This window comes from Xiphias gladius, chromosome 6 (assembly GCF_016859285.1).
Source record: "Xiphias gladius isolate SHS-SW01 ecotype Sanya breed wild chromosome 6, ASM1685928v1, whole genome shotgun sequence".
Taxonomy (NCBI): domain Eukaryota; kingdom Metazoa; phylum Chordata; class Actinopteri; order Istiophoriformes; family Xiphiidae; genus Xiphias; species Xiphias gladius.
Window position 1 is genome coordinate 19,432,260 of NC_053405.1, and position 7,500 is coordinate 19,439,759.

Genomic DNA, 7,500 nt, shown 5'->3' on the forward strand with positions numbered 1-7,500 from the left:
CCAGCGGTATGCATCCTGAATCACTGCTGAGGCTAAAAATTAGGGTAATAAATCTGGCATTATGCATCTCTCACTGATCCGAGGTTACTCATATTGCATTAATGTCTGAATCCCATATAATTCAACTACGAACAGCAAAAATAATCAGTGATATATAACCAGAAGTACAACCAATCAATCAGCCCACAGAAATACAAAATATGTAACTGGTTATACTGTGTTAATCAGGACACACAAATCAGAAGTGAACCAACACAAAAAAAATGAACAGATGCATAAAAAATTGGTACATTATCATAGTCAAGTTAATTCTGACAATTTACAGTGATATACACCAATCAGCCACAACATTAGAAAACCAGTTACCAGTTTTGATGTTGTGGTTGAATAGTGTATATATATACTGTGCTGTTTATCTCTTTCTCTATATATATCTATATCTATATCTATATCTCTCTCTATATCTATATATAAAAAATATATATATCTATAGATATGTACACACACACTGTATACATACATGTGTATTATAGTATTTAACATTTTAAATTACAGTATAAGATACAGCATAAACACGACATCCTCTATTGACATCCCCCCAACACTGCTTTTTGCCTTCTATTTCATTATTAATTATTACTGTTGATTGATTATTTTTACGATTAGCCAATTAATCATTTAGTGTACAAAATGTCAAAAAAATGCTGATCACAAATTGCCAAATTGATGACGTCTTTAAATTGCTTGCTCAGACCCACCAACAGTCCAAAACTCAACAAATTCAACCCACAATTATACAAAACAGTGAAAAGAAGCATATTTATTTGAGAAGCTAAATACTGATGAATGAATTGATTAACACTGTTGAAAAAGAAAATCATACTCTCACTCACTATTCCCTATGTGCTGTAATAAACACTTGAAAGTTTACTACTGTATATAGCGAGCAAAAATCGAATCATCACCCTTTTGGATCAAATATTTGACAGGTGTAGTGATGCATGACTGTAATTTGTGAAATGTGATGTATTGCATTGTGGGATTGTTAGCAGAAAGTTTTTAAGAGCACTATATATTGCAAAAAATTTTACCTCAAATAAACTGGGGAAAGTAAAAATGGTACACTGCATGGTAAATGGCCAGTGACAGACTGTTATAGCACTAATTGCATCAAGGCACAAACCCCCCCCACACACACACACAAAAAAGTCAAATGACCAAAAACAGCATGAAAAATCCCCATTGGTGCTCATTCTGAGGTATCGTCATAAATTAAGACAGTGATATACGAGATGATGCGATGTTTAAAATCTCTACATAAAAGGACCTTTGTGTAACACCAAACTCCACGTTACCTTGGGTGGAACAATACAATCACACTGGCATTTCTGCTGTCTACCTGGTTGTTGTACATTTAACTGATAAAGCAATAGCTGATACGCTGATACACACACAGACACATACGAACGCCCATCTCTTGGCCTTATCTGCTGCACACTTTGTATTTTGCCCTCACTCTATCAGCAGTCTGTCTGTCTGTCTGTGCCACTTTGTACCCAGCTGAAAGGTTCACCCCTCCCTCTGCTCTGTTGCTCACAATCCACCCAGCACCTGGATCACCTGTGTGTTTGAGTGCATGTTTTTTTCTCTGCGTACATGTGTGCGGTCATCTCCGTTTCTACATCTCACATGTGCGTCACTGCTGAATCTAGTATGAGCTTCACTTGTCAGATAACCACTGCTGATTTGAAATAATTTGATACAGACAGGAGGGAAGCTGTCAGAGATTATGAGAAAGAGGAGGAGAGAAACAAATGCTGACTACTTTTCTGCTGTTTGTCTCAAGAATGTGAACAAGTTGGAGCAAAGCAACTCCTGTCTGAACATGCCCCCCCCCCCACACACACACACGTTTTTATAACACTACACAGGCTCACCAAGCTTAGCTCAGCTCTGTAAAGGCAGCGAATATGGTGCTGCAGCAGGAAACAGAATTAAGAGCTATTTCCTCTGCTTTCCCTCATGTTACAGGGTTAATCCACATGAATTGCAAGCTACACAGTTTGTACCTTACGGTGGATACAGATAAATAGGACGGGGTAAAATTAGCTGCTCCTCCTGGCACTTTAAATAAATCTAAATGGACATTTTCAGCTAGCAATTCAGAAAAATACCATTTTATAATTTGGGTGAGCTGCAGCCTGACTGAATGCTCTGCTCCCGTTACAGGATTGTCAGTTAGCTTAATGTGACAGATATAGATAGATAACAGTGACCCAGCTTACACCAATCAAGACTCATCATATCACAGACCTTGCTTCAGTTTAGATAGGAGCTAAAGCTGGTCATGTTGTGTGAGTAGCTATTTGTGTGTGTGTGTGTGTGTGTGTGTGTGTGTGTGTGCAGCAGTCATTGTCACAAAAAATGACACAGGGGTTTCGTCACGCTGATGCTGGGCTCGCTTTGGGAGAGAGGGAGGGGAACCGTCAGAGAGAGAGAGAGAGAGAGAGAGAGAGAGAGAGAGATGAAAGGGAAGAACTATTTTGAGAAGTGATTTTGTGATGTGGACATCTTTCTCATCTCTGATTAGAGACCAGAGCTCTGCGCTGAACTTACTGTACTGTCAGTCACTGCGAGTGCACAATTGCACCACAAGTGTTTCTATTTCAGATAAAGCTGTGTCTTTGAATTAACATGGTTGTCAATTTATGCAAGTGCATTGTTTATATGGGTGTGAGTCAGTTACATAGCCTTCTTTGGATGTGTGTGTCTGCTCTCACAGCTTTAGTTGGCCTGCCTGTCCTGTGGCTATGTCACTCTGTCCTTCCTGCTGTGTGTCCTCCCTCCCAGTCAATCTGGCCATGACATTCACACCTGAACACAAAGTTTCATCTCACACACACAAACACACAAACACACACACACACACACACACACACACACACACACACACACACACACACACACACACACACAATCGTACAATCACACAATCATACCCATGAAGTGGGAATCAGTTAAGAAAGAAATATATAAACACTGGGCATAATATTTGGAACAAAAATAAATGTCATGCCCTTTTGCTGGCGCAGATAAAATGATGAAAAGCAGGACCAGACTATACAGAAAATACATTTTGAAATGTTCAGTCTGTTACTCAATGTGACTGAGGCAAATAAGAAAATACTGAAATTAAGCTATTTAACATTGCCACTGATGCTGGGAGTGCTGGGAGTTCCTCATGGACCTACCGAAGACACCAGACCACAACCAACTGATGTAGAAATATGTGCTCTGCAATAAAACCATCAGAGTCGCTGTGCGTTGACTTTTCTGTTGCTACTGATTTAATACTAACATATCTTTCAATATCAGATTCCTTTCCAAGAGAACTTAAAATTAAATAATGCGTTATGTACATATAAAACAACCTTCAACATCCATAGTCCATGCAGTGGCGGTCATCTCATTAGCCTAATGTTGCAGAAACCTGTGAATTATTTTGTATGTATATTAGACTTTTATACAGATAGACTGGTTTCTTGTACAGCTGCAACACATGATTTCTTTTTTATTCTCTTAATCAATCATTTGGTCTATAAAATGTCATAAAGTAGTGAAAATGCCAATTATAATTTTCCACAGCCCAAGGAAACGTCTTCAAATGTGTTGTTTTATTCAACTGACGGTCCAAAATCCAAAAATATTGTATTTACTATTGTGTATGACAAAGATGGCCTCAAATCCTCACATCTGAGCAGCTGGAACCAGCAAATATAAAGCTTGAAATAAGAGTAAATGCTATTTGATTGCCAAAGAGTTTCTGATGATCGACTAATGAATTAATCAACCAATCACTGAGCTGGTTTTGGCCTCTAATATAACTTATCAGTAAGTTGTGTTTTATGTCTCCCACTGTCAATATCACTAGAGTTTCTTAGTGTTGTCTAAATGTTGATAGCAATCTGAGGGAACCAAAAATCAGGGTCCTTTCTGGAATCTGACAAATTTAATACCAAAATAAAATTAAAAAGACTGGAATTGGACAAAGACAGATACAATCACCGAGCACATTATTAGCCACACCAGTACAACTGCAGTTAATGTTCACATCAAACATCAGAATGGGGAAAAAATATAATCTCAGCGACTTTGACCGTGGCATAATTGTTGGTGCCAGATGGGCTGGTTTGAGTATTTCTAAAACTGCTGATTTCCTGGGATTTTCACACACCATGGGTCTCTCAACTTTACTCAGAATTGCACAAAAAACAAAAAGCATCCAATGAGCATCAGTTCTGCGGAAGGAAATGCTTTGTTGATAAGAGAGGTCAGAGGAAAAAAGGGCACACTGGTTGGAGATGACAGAAAAGCTATGGTAACTCATATAACCACTCTTTACTGTCCTGTCAGGCAACAACAGAAATCTGAAGCGTCAGTGGGCACAGGCTCACGAAAACCGGGCAGCTGAACACTGGAAAAATGCAGCTGAGCCATGCAGATGGTAGGGTCAGAATTTGGCAGCAACTCAATGGACCCAACCTGCCTTGTGTCAACAGTCCAGGCTGCTGGTAGTGGTGTAATGGTGTGAGGAATGTTTTTTTTGGCACACTTTGGTCCCCTTAACTACCAGTCAATCATGGATTGAATGCCACAGCCTATCTGAGAGCTGTTGTTGACCATGTCCATCCCTTTATGGCCACAATTTGCCATCTTCTACTTGCTATATCCAACAGGATAATGCACCATGTCACAAAGCTAAAGTCATCTCAAACCGGTTTTATGAACAAGACAATTACTTCAGTGTACCTTGGAGGGATCCCCTGTCACCAGATCTGAATCCAATAGAACACCTTTAGAATGTGTTAGAACCGGAGACTGGCAGCATGAATGTGTAGCTGACAGATCTGCAGAAATAATGTGATGCAATCATGTCAACATGGAGCAGAATCTCAAAGTGTTTCCAACATCTTGTGGAATCAATGACATGAAGAACTAAGGCTGTTTAGAGAGCAAAGGGAGTCCCTGCTCTGTATTAGTAGGCTGTTCCTACCAAAGTGCTCGGAGAATGTATGTGCTGCTGCATTATAAAGACTGACGTCTGCTCTGTAATGATGACGAGGCCATGGATAGCACAGACTAGCATGGATTGGCTATGTTAGCCTTTGAGTCCATCTGGGAAGTTCTGATGCATTCAATAATCAACACATGTGAGGTGGTGATGGTGGTGATTTCATGACTGGATCTTTTCCATGAACTTCACTGTGCCAGCAATAAAGAGAACTCTCTTATTGTTCAGGGCACATAAATCAAACAATAAACATGCAGGACTGAGGACAATCAGTAAACAGTTTAATTGGTTTATGTGGAGAGGGAAAACAAGTCTTATAAGGCCAGTACACAGAAACAGATACACTTCATATGCTGGGTTCACACAATGGACAAATACAGTTGATGTGCTTTTGTATATGACCATATTTATTTCTGTATGCATAATGTACTGTATATGTAATGGTATGTGCATGCCTGTGTGTGTTGGCACATACAGACATGCATGTAAAGTATGTTCTTGTTTCTTTTCAGATTCAGGCTCTCTTTTTAGTACCCTTCTCTGACTAGAAATGGTGCAGGATGATTCTGAATCTAACATATAGTATCTACTTTATACAGTATACCCAACCTTTATTTAACGTGGGTTGATTCACTGAGCATGAAATGCTCTTTTCTAGGAAGTCCCTGCTCCACAGGCACAAGTGGAAGCTACCCAGTGTAACCACAGTCCAACCACTGGAACATGTGCGCTGTGCAAGTGTTGCTCTGTTACCTTCCACTGCCATATTTATGCCAGCTCTGGGACTGAACCAGCAACCTTCGACTCACAAGCCCGCTTCTCTATTTCTGTGTATTGCGCTAAAGAAGAACTGTTTTCACTCTCCACACACTTTAAACAGAAAATGTATTTGTTGTGACTTGGGGTTGTCATTTAAGTTTCGTGTTTTCTGAAGAGAAAGACAGAATTCTCTGATGTGTGTCAGCACAAGAAGTTCATTTGAGGAAGTACCTGTTCTCTTGAAAAAATTTTTTTCCCAGCTGAATTTGTGATAATATTTCCAAGGACTGATGGCCCATTCAGTAATCTGATAAAGAAAGCTCAGTATGATTGAAGTTCCAGTATCTCTTTGAGGCACTAGTAGAACAATCAGTTTTGAGTAATCCTGTTTTATTTCCTTGGAGTAAAACATACCACTAATTCTTTTGCAGATGTCTTGGCCAACATACTTTCTCTTAACGCTATTTTCTCTGCAACTGACAGAAATTTCAGAGGAACAGTAAAATCGTATTCAGTCAGAATTACAGACCTTCAAACCACTCAGCTCCTCCACTGCCTCATAACAACACAAATGCTAAAACAAACAGTGAAATCTCCACGCCACCGTGTTGTGTATGCATGTTAGGGTGCCACGCACCCAATCATATACACATACAGTACTACATTCTTTATCTCCACCCCAATCTCCTCCGACTGTGATTATTGCAGACATCAATAGCATGATGTTGTGGAGAGTGTTGCTATTTTCCCTCTTCGTCCTTCAGTGTTTGTGTAATGGAGCTCAGCCTTTTCCGGTTATTGTGCGAGAGAGCAAATGAGAGAGCGACTGAGAAAGGAGTGGAGGTGTGTGTGTGTGTGTGTGTGTGGGGGGGGGGCAGCCAGAATATCTGGGACACACACACTCACACAAACACACATACATGTGCACAAATACACACAAGGACAGACTGACTGGCAGACAATCCAGTCCATGATGAAGGCAGAACAACATGAGCAAGAAGAGGGCTCATTGTCTAACAAAACACACTGATATGCAACACACAAACACATACATGAACACAAATGATTCACTGACAAAGTCTACTGGGTGTAAATTTATGTGTGTAGGTGGTCTGACTGACCAGAACCGAACTATCTTTTTCCGCCTCGATCATGAAAAGTACACCGGATGTCATGAGCCAGTTCAGCTGAGGTTGGAAAGGCCAGCAAGTTAAGTGGGAATGAATGACCACACTGTATGTGACAATAACTGAAACACTGTAGAGAGGAGTCACAAGGCTAAAGGAGGTATTATTGTGTATTGTGGCCTGAGATAACTCTAATCCACACTATCCAGGTCATTTGTGTCTTCAACCTCCAGGCACACACTCAAAAAGCAGTCAGGCTCATCCAATGCCACTCTGGATTCCCCTTTAACTAACTGACAGCGAGACTGGGGGATAGGATGGGAGGAAGAGAGAGGAAAGAGGAGGGGAGGTGAAAGGACACAAGGTTCTGACCTAATGTTGTGCCAGAGAAGAGAGGAAAAGGGCTGGAGAGAAGAGACACTGGGAGATGAAGGCAGGAAGAGGGGGGGCAGGGGTAAAGAGACCGAAAATAGAGAGACAGAGAAAAAGAGGAAGGGAAGAATGAGGCCTTGAGCAGGGTAGGGGAAGAGGCAATTCAAATAA

The 7,500-nt window shown here is 40.5% G+C and overlaps 1 protein-coding gene across 1 annotated transcript in view; it reads right to left on the reverse strand.

Annotated features, from left to right (window-relative positions):
* zgc:92140 (uncharacterized protein LOC447854 homolog) overlaps positions 1 to 7,500 on the reverse strand; it is a 26,169-nt gene that overhangs the window by 2,119 nt on the left and 16,550 nt on the right. The window lies entirely within an intron of this gene.